Source organism: Lineus longissimus, chromosome 6 (genome assembly GCF_910592395.1).
Source record: "Lineus longissimus chromosome 6, tnLinLong1.2, whole genome shotgun sequence".
Lineage (NCBI taxonomy): Eukaryota > Metazoa > Nemertea > Pilidiophora > Heteronemertea > Lineidae > Lineus > Lineus longissimus.
Window position 1 is genome coordinate 7,688,204 of NC_088313.1, and position 18,444 is coordinate 7,706,647.

At 42.0% G+C, this 18,444-nt stretch overlaps 1 long non-coding RNA gene across 1 annotated transcript in view; it reads left to right on the plus strand.

Annotated features, from left to right (window-relative positions):
• The first annotated feature begins 5,146 nt into the window (after nt 1–5,146).
• Nucleotides 5,147–18,444, plus strand: part of LOC135489005 (uncharacterized) — a 56,304-nt gene continuing 43,006 nt past the window's right edge. The window contains exons 1-2 of the long non-coding RNA XR_010447086.1: nt 5,147–5,243; nt 16,766–17,058. This is a non-coding gene — a long non-coding RNA (uncharacterized LOC135489005). The remainder of the gene's footprint in view (nt 5,244–16,765; nt 17,059–18,444) is intronic.

Sequence of the window (18,444 nt, forward strand, 5' to 3'; positions counted from 1 at the left end):
TCGATTCTATCCACGTCCTTTTTCAAGTTGGGATCCCAGATCGGCGCTCCATATTCGAGGTTTTTTCACATCTAGATATCAATTTCTTCCAACAGCCATTATATTTTTGCCAAAAAAGTGCAGTCTGATGCAATAAACACATTTCTTGAATTTCACAAAGCCGGCATTTAGAGGCTCGTTTGCCATCTTTTCTCAAAGGGTCACTTGCGGCGGCCATGTTATGTCTAAGTTACCCGCTCACAGGGTCACTCACTTCGGCCTGGCTTGAGATGAGGCGCCAGTACCAAAAAGAACGCACTGACGGGCAAGCACCGCGCTAGTAATCGAACACGCTAAAAGACTTCAACGAAGGAATACACTGAAGTACCGGCAGCGTCTGGAGCAAGTTGCAGCGGCGGCGGGGAGGAAATTCCAAAGAGAGGGAAGAAAAACTTCGACACAAGACGAGACGAAAAAGGTCAATGTTGGTCTATTTGCCCGAGGTTTACATTGTTTTATTGTTGGATTGATCATAATAGAATATATACTAATCAAAAGTCAAATTATTGAAATGATAATCTCTTTTATTGACAATATTTCTGTTTTTTTACAAATTCGTTCTGGTAAAAAACAACAACAATACCTTGTTTTGAAATTGAGGATTTGGTGTCGGTGAATGTTCGGTTTCATTCTGTACTACTGGGTGTCTCCCAAAAATAGTATTCCCACCTCATTTATTTTCGATGAAAAGGATGGTAAACAAAGGTCATGGTTGTGTTAGCTATAGCATATGAGAAGGATGGGTTGGGGTTAGCTATAGCATGAAAAGGCTGGGTCATGGTCAGAGAAAGCTCTAGCATGTATGACTGTGAAAGGGGTGTCATGGTTGAGGCTTTCAATAGCATGATGGAAGGACGCGTTATGGTTGGGATTAGTAATAGCATGAAAAGAAAGGGTAAAAGGCCTAATGATGGTTGAGGTTAGCGCACCACTATGAGGTGTCAGAAGGACTCGAGATGGTTTGGAGGTTCCACTCCATCGCCTTGGGATAAGCGTCATGTCAAACAGTAAGTTGTGTGACTGTGAGTTCACTAGAGCTTGCACTTCACATATTATAGCATCGATCCGCTATGCTATGCTGTACATCGAGCCTATGTGCTACCTCGAAAAAAAGCCAGGGATTCCAGCCCAAACGCTGATTTCGTTCCTTACATCTGTTTTTTTGGAATTTCGGCACTTGGGGCGAGTTCGGCATTTAAGCTTAAGCCATGAGGCTCCGCATCACTAATTGATCAATTAGCGTAGGTAGCACTTTAAGAAATCAATGCGTGGCCTCACTGTCCAGTGGGGGTGCTATCAGTGCAATTAGAATAGTTTCTCTGATATCATGTAAGTTGTTTCTGGCGAACATTCTGATGAACTTTGAGCCTCATCTGTTCACTGGCGTGGATTTGGGGATCCAATTAACCCGCTCAGCCGTGAAACGTGGTGGACCCGTGAAATTAAGACAAAAACGACCCCACAAATTTCAGATACCCTAAACCCTGAAATTATCATGGTCATGACCAGTCAAAAATTCTATGGATTTATGCCCTAGGTGAGGTCTTTCTGCCTTGCAAATATTAGGTTCAAGTGAGATATTGGAAAAATGTTATTGCAGTTGATGTCGAAAGGAAAATGGCTTAAAATATGTTAGTTGTGTGTAGCCATGATGAAAGGGAAGTTCTAATTTATCGTCACGTGGTGCGGTTCGGAAATTTCCGATGATTACTGAAGCAATTGACCGATGAGAGAGTTTAGTCATCAACCAATGAGAGGGTTTGCTTTCATTTACATCAAGCACATGGCCTAGAACAATCTTGACACTAGTGGCGCTGATTTGTGTTCCTCACAACGTATCTAGAACTAGTAAGGGCTGATATCACTATTAACTGTTCAGTGGTACCGTGGTAAAAAAGCCCTGTCATGCCTAAAAAAAGCCCTGTCATGTCTGGAATGTTAGTTATTTGGTTTGCAAACATCGTTTTAGGCCTTTTTGATTTTGAATGATATCAACTAACACGATTCAGGTCGCTTTTGAAATAGGAACTCCTTTTCTAGATTTTACGGGGTCGGAAAGATATTCTCTCACAGGCAGTAAACACGGCACCGCATCGTGTCATATTCTGGCATGTCTCACGAAAACGCTAATAAAACGATTTAGAATCATTGGAACTTTCTAAAAGGCACTTATGACATTGACAAGATATAGGGCTACACTTCTGCAAAGTTTGATGAAAATGGCAGCATCGAATGATTTTTTTTTAAATCACGAAAATGTATGTTCAAAAAATGTACACGAACCCTATAGCAGATTTAATTGTGAGACAATACCACCAATGAATATTCATCATAGGTTGGAGGGTCGAGACCTATCAATTAGACGCGAGTATGTTTTCAACTATCAAGTACATATTTGGAGAGGTATTGAAAACATATTTGCAGTGGCAAGTCTACAGATATAAAGAAATTATTTGATGAAAAAAAAATTAATTTTGAATTTTGCTAATTTGGCAATAGGGGGCGTGTTTTGAGATTTTTCTGCTCGTTGGCTGAAAAGAGTGGAAATATCAATGTCTGTCCAATTTGTCGATTATCAAAAAATTTCCGTGGTCAACCAGTTTACTTTTCACCATTTACTTGACCGACTGTTCAGATTCACAACCCCACGCAGTATTTGATGCGTCGCGGTCAAACATTGACAATTTAACTGCTAAAAGGCTTAAAAAATCGATGGTGGTCTTGTCTCTTGTGTACTGAGCCCGTAAGTTGCCACCATCTTTAAAAGCAGTGCCGCGGATGTAGATCAGGAAAGAATCTTTCTTATTACTGTGAGGCTATCGCATCACCACGAAGCCCGCGAAAATGATTGCTGCCCAACGCTGCGTATTTGGTTCTCAATACAATCATCTTAAAACCGACTAGTAAGTGTCAAATTTTATTTATAAAGATCATATTTTGTTATTTTGAAATAAAATCTAACGTTTTATGAGATAAAGTAGCACTAATTCGGCCTGAATAAGATTAACAGTCCGAAGTGGTGATGCAGTGGATGACGTAGGATTATCAAAACCCTGAATCTTAGGATGCCGACATTTAAGATGGCGGCAATTGATCAATTCCAGTGTCTGAAATTTTAAAATTTCGGCACTGGGGCGAGTGGGATTGCCCCTCCAAAAAACCTGTTCCTAAAGTGAGATCCCGCGGATCCCAGATAATAGACAGTTGAAGTTACTTGCCCCTAATGCAGCAATAATAAGATAATTATAGGACAGTAATATACACCCCATTCCCCATCCCCAACCCTATCCCTCCTTAAGCACGGGCACTAACCAGGCGGGTTAACTTGACTCTCTTATTCATGACCACATCTTACGCAGTACAAATTATTCCCGGTTTGTCCAGCACCGATAGAGGCGCTCCTCGCTTCCGAAGTTGCATTATGATAGTGAGCCGCACCACGCAACGGTAAATTAGGTTTCATTATGGAGGGTTTTTTTTATTGTATTCATGCGCAGGCAACCTGTATATAGTTCCTAAAAATCATTGATTTCTTGGTCTTCACAGTATGCCAGTGTAGATTTAGCGGTTGCTTTGGCAAAGCTATGTTTTGGCGTTTTTGAAATCTAGAGCGCTGCTCAATAGGAGGCTAACAAGAAACTACGCATTTTACAGTTGTTGCCGACGTGTATGTGTACACTGAACTTGGGATGTACTTTGGACCCGTGTTGAAATGCAGTCCAGTGCCAGTTGGTGCGTTTTTCCCTGATTTGTGCAAAATTCAACATATCTCAAAAGTTCAATGGTTGACCCTCAATTTTTTAAAAATTTTTTGTGGCGTAAGCAATTGTCCTTCACAGGACAAATGGCAATATTGCCATTTAGGGTGGTGAACAGAGCTAGGAGCCAATGCGACGCTTATGATTTATTCAAAGAAATAAAATGCCCGATTTCACAGCCAGCAGAATCAGGGAAATCGGGCGTTTCCAGTGATACACGACACAAATGGGTTGTCCTCATGTAATCACATTGGAAACGCATTTTAAAATAGATGTTACGTCTTGTTAACGTGGCACATCATCATCGCGTACATTCGGGAAAAACTCCCTAACGAGACCTTAGAACTTCCCATGATGAAGAACAGGAAACCCCTCGGCGTAAAAAAGTTTGACGTCACAAAGGTCTCACTAGCCAGTGGTGATCAGGTCGGGATTGTACCCTCGCAAAAAAACTATTTCTTCAATCTCGAGTGATTACCATGGATAAAGATGGGCCTACTCTATCCCTATTGCTACTTGTTCAAGTGAAAATGTCCGACGTTTTTTGTGAAGGGGTAGCTTTGACGATTATTTGAGGAAGATACCAGTTTCTTCTGTGCACTTACGCGTTGAACATGCCCCGCATGCTATTTATAGTTCAACAGGATGTTGACATCGACTGGTTCCTGTGAGATTGCACATGTTCTCAAGGTAAAATTTCGAGGGCAAAAAAATCCAACAAAAGCCGCAACGACAGCCTATTATTATATAGTCGTCAGTTGGCTTTCTCCAGGTGATGAGTAGATGTGTATGAAAATATGTTTTCACCATCCTTGTTGATCTTGAAGTTATAGGCCTAAGGCATAAACTTGATGATAAAGCTGAAATTTTTCAAATTTGCGTTAACATACAGGGTGTCTCATTCATTGTGCTGTATCAGTCTATACATGACTGTAGACGACGTTGAAACTTGGCCAGACGTATTCTACAAGTGACAGGCTATTCAGAAATGTATAAATTTGTGTGAGAGTAAGGCACTGCCAAGTCTACAGCCGCTGGAACAGGGGAATGCCTTTAATGACGGACAAGGGGGAAAAAGTTAGTTCCAATGCAAGCCACCAATTTCGGGAAGCATGCATAGGTGCCCATTTGACCCAGGGCCGTTTTGACTCGGGGCCGTTTTGACTCTATTAAAGCGGGGGCCGTTTTGACCAGGGGCCGTTCTGACTGGTAAGCCATGAAGTAACGTCATTTTTGGAGGCAGGCAGACCTGGCCTCCTCACCGGCTGGTGAGACCAAGGCTAGCCAACCAATCAGGCCATTGTTTCATCAACCAATCATTTTCGCTGTCTGAGGGCGAGCGGCCAAGACGGAAACACATCCACGCCGATAGCCCGGCCCAAAAATGTGCGTGAATTTCATCAATTTACCGGTTAATTTGTTGTAATAAAGGAAAGTATTCATCATGTACGTATAAAATGAATCACACATAATGTGTAGTGGTGGCCTACGATGTGTGTTATGTCAGTGAGCGCGTGTAAACTGTTGTGTATAGGTAGGTCTTATTGAACATGTTGCTGCACGGTTGAAGGGCAGTTGGCCCTAGGCTACAGTATGTATAATCCATGAATCGGTCATCCTCTATGGCAAGCCAAAGCGGAATTTATTCAAGACTTTAGAATTACCATTCAAGAAGTTAAATATAAGTTCAAGAAGGAAATATATGTTCAAGACTAAAATATGTTCAACCTTGAATCAAATGTTTTCAACCTTGAATAAAATATGTTCAACCTTGAATAAAATATGTTCAACCTTGAATAAAATATGTCCAACCTTGAACAAAATATATTCAACCTTGAACAAAATATATTCAAGACTCACGTGACCATATTCAAGACGCACGTGACCACAGAATTGATGACGTAGAGCGTAGAATCTGTGGTACTTCTGATGTGTTCTGTTTCACGACATGATTGCTTGCCTGTATAGCCTAAACACTCAAACATGTCAAAAGACAACGAGAATCCGATACAGTGGTGTCGGCCTTAAGAATGAAAGGTGAGAGGCATTGCGCATTTTGAACCTAATAATTTGCCTGATATGTCTGTGAAACATGTATCGACTCTGACATTCACTCGGCATCCATGTCATGATGTGTAGGATTACAGTACATGTCAGGTGTAGGCGGCTAGGTACGTGTACAACCATGTGTCAAAACCTCGTGCGAACAATTCGAGCTCCGAAACGCAACACAAGTACCATGGGTTCGGGAAAGTCCGGACGCGGGTTCGGGAAAGTCCGTAAAGCATCAAAACATGAGCAACTACGTCATCAATTTTGTGGTCACGTGCGTCTTGAATATGGTCACGTGAGTCTTGAATATATTTTGTTCAAGGTTGAACATATTTTGTTCAAGGTTGGACATATTTTATTCAAGGTTGAACATATTTTATTCAAGGTTGAACATATTTTATTCAAGGTTGAAAACATTTGATTCAAGGTTGAACATATTTTAGTCTTGAACATATACATTCCTTCTTGAACTTATATTTAACTTCTTGAATGGTAATTCTAAAGTCTTGAATAAATTCCGCTTTGGCTTGCCATAATCCTCCATGCCTGAACAGCTCGGAGCACAGTGAGATGATACTTTATTGGTAGTGAGGTTTCGCTATCCCGTTCCGATAACTGATCCTCCGAGATTTTCTCGATCATGTTCCTGTTCCCTAGTTCTATTAAACAGCACTTACTAAGCCGCTTTCTTCTATATTTGGGTTTCTGTTGGTCGCATTAGTAAGTGCTGTCGGTCACCTGTGTATCATGAACAGGTATGTACATTGAAAAAGGACACCTATTTTCAAGCTAAATACAAGTGGTATTGGCTCATAATTATACTACACGTATTCTATGTTGTTGGTTCTATGAACTGAACATCCAAAAATCGGGGATTCCAAGACGATTGGGAATGAAATCCATGTGATTGTTTGTTGACATGAAACGGCACTCGCCACTAAGAAAACATCATGGCCGCTCCTTGCTCATATTTCGAGATCGGTAGTGCTACCCAAGTACCGGGCAGAAAGGAAATCTACGGTGGCTCATCGGAAGACGGAAAAAGGTGGCGAGGTTTGAACACAGGAATAAATTATATTTACATCGGACCTAGCGACGCTATCACCTGAACGCCTAACAAAAGAATTTGCTTATGCTTCCCGGCCACCATAGTAATTTCTCGGCGTGTTCCCTCTTTCGGAGGCTATTGACACTAGCTAAAAGCGGCCATGATTTGTTGGATACACGGCAGCTGAATGTCATCTCCGATTTAGATGAGGGATTACAAAATATCAAGCACTCGGATGAAAGTAATAAGGTGTTGTTCTTAAAGCGTAGTAACAGTAGAATTACTACATATCCATGCATTGGGCTCAATGTTCCGTTGTCAGGTGTTAATTTGGGGGCGAACTGCAACGTATTCGGCCGGTCTTATACACTACGATCTACTGTGAGCTGGTACGTTGATGTATAGTCCAGAAGATGTCATGTGTTGATGAGGACTTGCATCACGTACCAGTTACTAGGACTACCTGTTCCCGTCTGAACGAGAGGTTTTCGCAATCCCATTGACTAATGACTTGCTCACGCCGAAAAACAGGCTGAATGCACCGGGTGCATTTGCATTGTCTGGAGGACGTCATTGCGTCGCGTCTGACCTAACACAGAAAACCTTGAATTTTCATTGAGCAGTCCGCCATTTCCTGAGTTCCCGATCCCGAAATTGCGGCCGAGATATAGCGGAGAGTTCACGGAGTTCGAGAGTTCACGGAGAGAAAATTGATGACGTCATGTCATACGCAGGAATGGGTTCTTTCTTGATTGATTTTATGGCGGTACAGGTTGAGACTTGGTCGGCTCGACTCTGGAATGGTGAAATTTGAGCGACTTCAACAGGCACAGTGCATGCAAAAATTCCATAATCTAAAAACTATTCTATACCGAGCTACTTACTCTCAAGTTACTATTCATGCATGCATATCAATATTGTTCTCCAAATCGGATCACAAATAGTCATTGAAAGTGCACAAAAAAACCCAATCACCTAATGAGCCCCACTGACGTGAACACAGCCTGCCATGAGGTCACAATCAACCAAATATAGATATTGCACACTCTCTTTCGGTACTTGTAGTAAACTCCAAACTGGCGGGACATTTCGAATCCAGTCAATGCCTAAGGCTTAAGCTATCGTTGCGACATCTGCCATGTCTGCGGTGAATGGCGATTAGACAAGGTTCGTTTCTTTATCCGAGTGCTAGAACGATCGAATTACTTGCCGAACTGCCCAACTGTGCTTGCGAACATCGACTCTAACCAGTCACGCATCAAAGACTAGTTCTTAGGCGGGTGATGTTTGGCTGATTGTGACATCACAGCATGCTGTGTTCACGTCGGATCTTACAGGATGAAAAAGCTTTTCGCCATTTTGTCGCATCAGTGGTGCTCGTTGGGTGGTTGGGTTTTTTGCACGCTTTTAATGACTATTTGTGATCCGATTTGGAGAACAATGGATGAGGAGTAACTTGAGAGTAAGCAGCTCGGTAAAGAATAGTTTGTGGAATTTTTGCATGCATTGTCTGCTTGTTGAAGACGCTTAAAAATTTCACCATTCCAGAGTCAACACTTTATTACCATTCTCTAAGACATCATAGATCATCTCACTGTGCTCGGAGCTAAAGACATGAAAGAGCTAGCATCCACCAGGTATTAAAGTCATCAAAATAAAATTTAGTAGCCATAAACGAAAGAAGTACACCGTAAAACGCATTTCCTGAAAATTTCATGACATTTGGGTGTAAGATAACTGATAAGGGAGAAGATGTCTAAAATAACAGTCACAAGGCTCCTGCCCGGCCGGGGAGGCGGGGGGGGGGGGTCACTATCCATAACATGTGTAGAGCATCCTTGGTGGCCCCCCCTACTGAGAAATGTGTGCGTGATGGGGTGTTTTTTTGGACTTGAATGCAGGACCCACGCAGGGCACAGAGAGCCCCTGATTTCAGTCTGACCCAACAGGGTTAACTTTGCCAACATCCCACACCACAAGGCCATAGACCTCGAAATTACCGTGCACTGCATGGTCACACATTAGGCTTCTCGCTTTCCCACTATGCCTGCTGGCCGCAGTCCAGTCCCAAGAGATCTTATGGAAATTCAGAAATATAAACATACTCCGACAAGTGTCTACTATCGAGGTCAGACCATACTCGCTCATCCAAACTTCCCATCGGATTTCACAACAAAATGGAAGCATGGGGGGAGGCGATGAAAAACATGCCAGCAAGATGGGAGATTGGGAAAGGTTGGGCCCAGCAGCCTGGAGTGGGTCTTTTGAATTTGAAAATTACAAGTATGCTCTAAACATGTTGGAGAGTGACCCCCTGTAGTATTGGGAAGCCCAATCATTCTTGTAGTTGAATCCAACATGGCCGCTGACTGGGTGGTGGACGCTGGTACATTTTAGACAACAACTCGCTAAGGTCTCATTAGGGAGTTTTTTTTTGTATTCATGCACGGCCAGCCCCTAACCGTAGTTCCTAATAAACTTTGAATTTGTCAGTTTTCGGGTCAAATGGTCGTGCAGGACCATCTGTTATACAGTGGAACCCCGGTAACACGACCACTCATGGAACCGTGGTCGGAGTGGTCGAGTAACCGGGGTGGTCGTGTTAGCGAGGTTCGGAATCCCCAGACGAAATACAGGATTATTTTTCCCGCCAAAATTGCCGACTGCATGGCGTGTGTACGCTGTACTACCATAGCAACGCTGCCTGATTGAGATGATGCACGCTCCAAAGTTTTGTTATCATGCCTCGCAAGAACAGTTCGTCGATAAAATTACATGTTACATTCTCAGAATGAGTTAGAAAAGGTAATTTTGTAACTCATTTTATCCACAAAGTTTCATTATCTGCCCGACGTGACGCATTTGCGGGCAATTTGGTGAATCATCCTCCATGTACCCGACTGTTTGTGACGATTGAAGTAAACTTGTCGTATGATTCCACGTGAATGATGAGTTGAGTAATGCTACAGTTTTAATCAAATCTATTTTCAGTCAAAATATTTAAAGAAATATAGTAATGATACTGTAGTAAATCAACCAAGTTCTCCATATCATAAAACATTCAAACGTCTCGCAAGCTTGTTATTGTCATAAGTGTGGTCTTCAAACTACCCGCCGTTTATTATAAGTTCATATGCAAATCACGCAAATCACATGATTTTGCTGCTGCTGAGTGCGCATGTCTGGTACTGAACTGGCTCAGTAATGAAAACAAACCATGAAAACGTTAGAAAAGGAAAGTTTATTTATTCATTTACACTAATACAATTAATCATACCTGCAAAATCACATTGTATTTTTTGTTTTCATATGTATTCCCATGGCCATTGTCCCCGTCTCAACAAAGCTTGGCAGCGAGGTGCTAATTACTATGCCGCGGTCGCGACCGATTACGGCAATTAGGCCTGGTGGTCGGGTTAGCGGGGTTGATTTTCAGTTTGGGACCGGCCAAGCCAGTGGTCGCAGTCGGGGTACCGGGGTGGTCGTCTTAGCGGGGGGTCTCTTAATGGTAATTAGAGAGGAAACCATTCGGGACCGGAGAATCGTGGTCGCGTTAGCGGGGTGGTCGCGTTACCGGGGTGGTCGCCAACCGGGGTTCCACTGTACTAGGAATGGGGTCATCCAGCCTATTTTTGTAAATGAGAAGCTTTGGCAATTTGGCCGATATCAAGATATTTTGAATAATTTCCTGGAAAAAATGGTGTTGTGACTCATCGAAGTCATGGTGTGCAAAATGGAGTCGGGTTAAGAGTTGCCATTTTTAGGTTTTCTGCAAATTTTCCTCAATATTAGAAAAACCAGATGGTTGATATCTCTCTTATAAGAGACTCGTTTTCAATAAAAATTCTATGGTAGGTTCTCCTAGCAAGGATACATCACATATCGTACAGGTGTTTGATTTGACCTAGTTTTCAAGGTCACAGAGGTCAAATGGCGTAAATTGTCCCTTTGAGTGAGTGCGTTCGATTACTTGTCTAGGACATGTCCAAGTGTGGTAGTTTGCCGGAAGTCAGTAGTCGGACCTGGTCCATCATCGTTCGAAAAGTGGTGTTGGACATATCTAGGACATGCCCTTCTAACCCTCCTCGCTGATGGGGTTACTTGGGCAAGTGTCCCACAATGCATTGCAGCAACATGGCGTCGATGGCGAAGAAGCTGATGGTTACGGGCGATAAATTCATCTTCGGAATCGATTTATACGATCCGCCCAGAGTGTATTGTTTGCTGTAGCAATTGAAACAAGGATGTTTTAGCAAAATTTAGTTTATAAATTGACAGTTCAATCAATTGAATTATTGTTAGCGGATCGATGATGTATTTTTTTACATATTGTACTTTTACAACAAGTGAAAAGTCCAAGAGAAAAGAACCTGGAGTGTAAATAGATAACTTCGTCTCACAGGCATCATTGATGGGCACTGTGTCATTCCTCCCTGACGTAAGGAAGGAAAGGCCCAAAAATTGATTGGATTTCCGGTGATGCCTCTGTCAGCAGGTTCTTTCCTATGGGACCTCCTGGTACATGTTTATTTTTATACAACTTTTAATTGTTGATTGTTCTCAACAATATATTTTGTTACTTCGATTTTGTTGCAGAACAGTGTTCGTGTCCGTCATTGGATAACTTGTACTGGGAACATCTCAAAATTGAACTTATCTCAGAAAAGACAGAACTGTTGCATGCATCTCTTTTTGAAGAGGGACTATAGGGTTGCTGTGGGCATGGTGGGAGCTTGTAAAAGTCTTAGAGTGTTAAATTCGAAAAATCGCTTTTGAGGCTTTTTAAATGTCAGGCGAATCCACTTCTTGTTTGCGTCTTTTGGAAATTGTGTTTTTCCATTTCATGCATTGGAGAAGTTCTGTCTTTTTTCACATAAAACACTTGTGAGATGCATCCCAATCAGTAGTCACATTAAGTCTCTCCTGGCCAACAGCATTTCTAGTTCCCTACGTTTTTCAATTCCGCTGGTCCTGTGGTGGTGTGGCCTAGGCATAGCGGCATTCTCTTCATCTAATTGAAGTTCTTCTAGTGTATCGTCATTGTTCTTCAGACAAAGGTTGTGCATGACACATGCCGCCAAAATAGAGTGGCACAACAGTTCGAAGTCGGAACAATCAAAGTCCCTTAGCCTTCTGAATCGTCCTTTGAGTTGTCCAAAAGCTCTCTCAATGACGACCCTAGCAGAGTTATGTCTCTTGTTGTACCTCTTTTGATCCCTTGTGATATCCCATAATCCTTATATGGGGTCATAAGCCATGGTTGTATCGGGTACGCCGAGTCTCCCAGGAGGAATTCATCCGTTTCAAACTTGGCTGCAGCCTCTTCGAACACTGAGGAGTTATTGAAAACACGGGCATCATGTGTGCACCCTGGCCAGCCAGTATAGACGTGGGTGAAGGCCAGGGCATCGTCACAGACACCCTGTAGCACAACCGAGTGGAATTTCTTACGGTTTACATATGAAATCATCTAGAGACTGAAGTGGGACCGTCACCTCAGCATAGTTCTCAGTCCTTGGGACTTTGGCACGTCTTTCTTCAGGGAGGTGTCTCTCTAACGATAGGCCTGGTGTCTCAAGGCTCTCACTGACAAACCTATTCTGTATTATTTGGGTATTTCCCCGGAAAAGGGCTATAGACATGGCCACCATCGCCCTTTTGCGGTTCGCCTCCATCATGTCCATTTAGGACAACCAGGACAATGCAGGAGACCAGGACAGACGTTTAGTTACAAAAGAAGACCATAGACGGCGACCATGAAGCGCCCGGCTACGCCATGACACTTTGCCCTACAGAAACCTCACATGCGTTCGTTTAGTGACTCATGTCTTGGGAGCCCCAGATCGAGGTCGGACATGTCCTAGACAAGTAATCGAACGCACTCAGTGTAACTATAGCACGTTTCTTAACCGATAAAGCTATGAACCTGAATTTTGGTACACATGACTCCCTACGTCACACCAAATTTCGGTCTGATTTGATTCTCGACTTGGCCACCAGGAAGCCAAAACTAAAAAGGTAAAAAAGTGCAATATCTCCGTTATTAATCTCCGCCGTAGGGTGAGACTTTTGTACTACTACTCTAGGGCATTTATTCTCACCAAGAAAATTATTCCAGCACACTCGTCTACAGTTGGAAGTTGTCTTTCCATATAGTGTTTCAGCTCAAGCAGAATAACAGAGCGCACACCCTGTCGCCCTTTTAAAAAAAATTATGCTCTGGCTTCAAAATTAAATAAAAAAGTAGTTTTTTTGTCGTACCGAAAAGTGTTTCCTTGGTCTTCCTCCTAAACTTAGTTGAATGGAGTACTTTGTCTGATGCAAATAATATGTTCATGTGAATCTTCAACTAACACCTTGATGGCAATGGTCATTAGTTTATGTGTATTATGCACCCTGTGCCCGTAGTAAATTTATTTATACAGAATTACAATGTACAGTAGAACCTCTTTATTAAGGACACCCTCGGGACTGACAAGTGCTGTCCTTAATAGAGAGGTGTACTGATTAGAGAGGTCAAATTGAATGGAAATAACCAATTTAAGACCAAAACTAGTGTCTTTGATAGACAGGTTGTCCTTATAAGAGAGCTGTCCGCTAAGAGAGGTTCTAATGAATTGCTCAATTTAGAATCACCTAGAACAACTGGCTGGTCCATTTAGCAATGATCCCGGTGCAATATCTCTGTCAGAGAAAAATCCTTTTGAAGGCGAAAAAACACCCCAAGTAGGTCATCATTTGAAGGAAATTGCATTGGTTGACAAGGTTATTGTCCTTCATGATATGGTTTGTTTTGAGTCTGTACATGTGCAGTAGAACCTCTCTATTAGGAGTCCCTCGGCACTGACAAGTGCTGTCCTTGAGGTGTACAGATTAGAGAGGTCAATTTGAATGTCAGCAACCAATTTGGGTCCAAAACTAGTGGTGGAGAGGGTGTCCTTTTATAGATATTGGTGGCAGAATATTTTCGTGTGCAAGACCTTAACGCGAAATTAGTGCACACAATTCTTTTCTGTTCTATTCTACGGTAGAACTTTCAAAAACCGAGGTCATGCTATTTTCTGCAATCAAGTGGCTTGGTGTCATGCCAAGCAGCCAAGAGGTCCCTGGTTCAAACCCTAGGCAAGACCTTAGGCCAGTCTCTTTGTCTAACTTGCCGTGCTCCACCCATGGGAATTGGGTATCAGTCAAGTGCTAGAGCTAGCTGCCTGTTGATCATGCAACTAATCATGTTCTTCTAAATGTTTTTAGCTCAGCTGACAAAGTCAGCGGAGCTAGTCAAATAGCTATTCAATTGGTGTCCGTCCTTCCATCCTTCCATCCAGCCATCTGTAGACAAAGTTGGGCATTTTGTAATCATACAACCGAGGCACTTCAAATCTAGTCTTGCTTATAAACACCGCAGAAAATGTTGCTTACGGAAAAAAAATTTGGGCGATTCGACTCAAATTCAGCTCCCCAGGGGGCAAAATGCGTAAATGAAAAAACAATTTTTTGATGCTCTATTCCAGCAGATAAAAGCTTGAAATAAAGTTGAAAAGGTCTTCATGATACAGAAGTTTTGATATAAAATAGATTAGTGTCGATTTATATCACCAGTTGGCGGTAGTGAGCAAAACTGTTGTTTGACCCCGGATGACCCCGCTTTAAATTTTGCGCTGAGGTTACCTGGCGAACTATCATCAAGAAAATGGCGGCGACCTTTTTATTTCTACCGGAGCGATGATTTGTAAGTGACAAATTTTCTTATTGAAGCCTTTACGGTAATGTATTTTGGTACGAAACTTCACACGTTTATAGAAAAGATCAACGAGAATGTGTTCAAATGCCCTCATAACGATGAGTTCAACGGAATTTGGTCAAAACAACCTTCGAATGGAGTCCACTTTCTTTGCGAAATTGAAGCAACGACCTCATTATTTATCGTAATTTATGCAGATCTGAGTCCAGCTGATGGGTGATGTTCTGATTTGTGTTCAAACAATTGGAAACTTCGTAAATTAGTTCTATTAATTCTACTATTCTGCAGGAGTATATTATAGCCATTGTTGTTGACAGCTAAAAGCACGAAAACTTTGTTGTTGATCGTCGGGGCGGATTGATATGTGGTTGTGCGTCCAAGGCGATTAGGTCATTCAGTTAGTTTGAGAAAGATCATGAACATAAAGATGCGTGTTGTGTTATCATAACCGGAAAATAAGTTTAAGTTATTATTAGTACTACGATTCTTACATGAGTAAAAAGTAGACGTTTTAAGCAACACAATTATGTTACTCCCGTAAAAAACTGTCAATTCTCCTTACCACAGAAGCCAAGCCATTGCTGTTATAGTGTTAAGTTATGCAGGGGCTTAATCAATTACCTGCACTCCCTGTGGGGTGAATAACATTACCTTTTGAACAGCTGGCTGTAGGGGGATGATTGGAACAGCCGGTATACCTGCTGACCTGCTGAACCCAGGTTAATGTTATTTTCAATCCACGATTGCAGGTCACCTGATTTTCGAGATTTCGCGGGAAATGAAATTGTAAACAAACGCATGTGTGCAGTTCAAATGTAAAAAAAATGTATTTTTGGTACTTTTGGTTGCTGGACTTGGGTTTTCCCACAGTTAGGAGCTGGGGTCAAATTGGTGGTCAATTGTTTATGGGTGCTGTTTTAGTCAGAGGTAGCCCTTGATTATGAAGGGATTTTCAAATTAAGGTGACCATGGTCTTTTTTATGTGCTCACCACAGCTTTCAATACTTGATGTATCTGAAGAGGCGTGCGGAACCTGACATGGCCTTACCAAGGAGCTGCTCACGGTGCTGAACTTCTAGCTTGCCTGTCGACTAAGTGCCTTTTTGGCCGAGACATTGCTACATGTAGGAGGAGCACGCATTTTAAATTTATAGTAGTGATAGTACAGTTGGTTCGAGCCATTTGGAAGCCGACATTTGAAGGCCTATCTGGGTTCTCCTTCTTCTTCGTATAAAAAGGGGCATATTGCTGACTAAGGAACAAGGCATATTGACATTGCCTCATCATCTCTATCGGACCAATTGATATACTTTTATATGCACGCATACATCACGCCATTTCAGGGTCCGAGTCTGTGGACAATTGGTTTGATTAATTTGTCTCTTCGATATTGCTCCTTTATTGCATTAGATTTTCATCGCAATTCAATCTATTCAAGATGTAGCCAATTTGAACCTGTCTGCGCCAAGGATAGATCGACTCACTAGGGATACGCAGTAGAGCACAATGTCATGACCCTTTGTATTGTAAATTCCAACCACCTGCAGGACAGGTCAATTTCTCTCAATAAAATTAATTTTGTTGACTCCTGTAATCTTTACCTTATTAAAAAAGAGACAGTGGTGTTAGTCCCAAACTGGTCATTTCTATTCATTTTGACCTCTGTTAAATCAGGATACCTCTCAATTACAGACAGCATTTTGTATCCTTGTGCTGTACAACCCAGCCTGGACATACCACAGCTGTCCATAGAGAAGTCTCATCCTCTCTGACACTTCTTTTCTGTAAAGCTACCGATACAACATACTGAACTAGGGATATATTCCGTTGCCTCTTGTAATATTTACATACCATGGCTGATTAGTTCAATCATATTTCATCCAGCTGGCAGCTCTGCATTGGAAATTTTAGTGGTATAACGTGTTCTCTTGACCTTCAAACAGTAGTATAAAGCCGATATTTACTACTTTACACCCTCAGTCCTATGTTATTAGGTCATCCAGCTGAGCGCCAGGCCCTTGGGCCTCTTGTTCCAATATGCCAGGGTTAAATTGTGAGTTCTGATAAAAACGTCTTCAATAATTTCATCAAGTCCCAAAAACCCAAAACTTAAGCTTCTCTTTCCAGGTATATTTGGGTGGAGCATTATCGTTGTACCTACACCAAGTGAGGGAGCAAGGATGCCAAAAAAGGGCGTCAGTGGAAACAGAAACATATTGGAAACTATCTACCGCTGATCAGCATACCGGAAATAATGGACTACCTGCGTCAGATGGGCTGGCTGATACCAAGGTTACCTAAGTAGAAAAAGATTGAGACATTTTAAATTTCTCATAGTAACCGTGCAGATGATGTGAGTGCCATATGATGGTGCATCAATTTGACAGTGTGTTCCAATAACCCATGTTTTGCCCACAATGGTAAGTAGTTTACCATTTTATGCATGCACCATGTCACTAAATTACAGGTTGTCCTAGAAAATATAACTGCCAAATTTTAGCACCTTTTTGGCTCTACAACACCGCAGTGTCCGTCGTCACTGTATCCTATTTCAAAAACAGTGGCATGTTTCTTAACTGCCAAAGCTATGACATTTAAACTTAGTGCAAATGACCCCCTGGGTGAGATGACCTCTGACAATGAGTTTCGGTCTGATCTGATTCTTGACTTGGCAACCAGGGTCCAGAAATGTGTGATATCTCTCTTATGAGTGACTCGCTTTCAATAAATTTTTTATGGAAGCAAGGATACATCTCATATAATACGGGTTTTTGATTTGACTTTATTTTCAAGGTCACTGAGATCTGCGTAAATTGGCCGTTTGAGTGTAACACTATTACAGCACGTTTTTTAACCGCTAAAGCTATGAATCTGAAATTTGGTACACATGACTCCCTACGTCATATAACCGCGGACACTAAATTTCGGTCTGATTTGATTCTCGACTCCGCCACCAGGAGGCCAAAACTAAAAAACATAAAAAAGTGCAATATCTCGGTTATTAGTCGCTGTAGGGTGAGACTTTTGAACTAGGGCATTATTCTCACCAACAAAATTATTCCAGCACACTCGTCTACAGGTGGAAGTTGTGTATGTAGGTAAAGACAGCAATGCATGGGAAAACATCAATAAAGCAGTCTTGTCCGTATTTCAATCGAGGAAATCTGGGCTCCAGTGCCAGTGGCAGTGTGAAAGTGCTATGGCAATACACAGAGGAGTACATAGAGGCAAGACATAGAACAAACCTCTATTTCAACCGGTACCACGGTACCTAAAAAGCAGGTACACATGCTTACGATGTATACAATGTATGCTATTTTGCGGTCTATCTGCTGACACTGAGTTTGTGTACATTAATGCATGGTATCTATACAGCGATGATTTACAATGTAACTACAATAGTCTACATCGATAGTCTACATCAATTTTGTCGATTTTGTAGTCCTCATTTTGACACAAGCAAACTCTCTAAAGCTTTCAAAAGACTGGACATATTGTGCCATCTTTGTTCCTAATAATTTTATTGGGGTATGTGATCCCCACCCTCTCTGTCGATGCTGTTTTGACCATGTCAGCCATGCTGCAGAAATTGACTTTTTGAGACGCGGCATGGCTCAGTGTAAATTACTGTAAACCCTTTCACCTTGCAGGATAACTTACCTTGAACCGTTTTATATGGATAGTTGTTGGGGCCCCCAGAAACAAATATATTAATGCTATCCCCATCCAATTCATCGGTGAGATCGCCTAGATAACGACCACATTCAGGGTTCCACTGATCCTCTCGGTGAATATATATGCAGCTA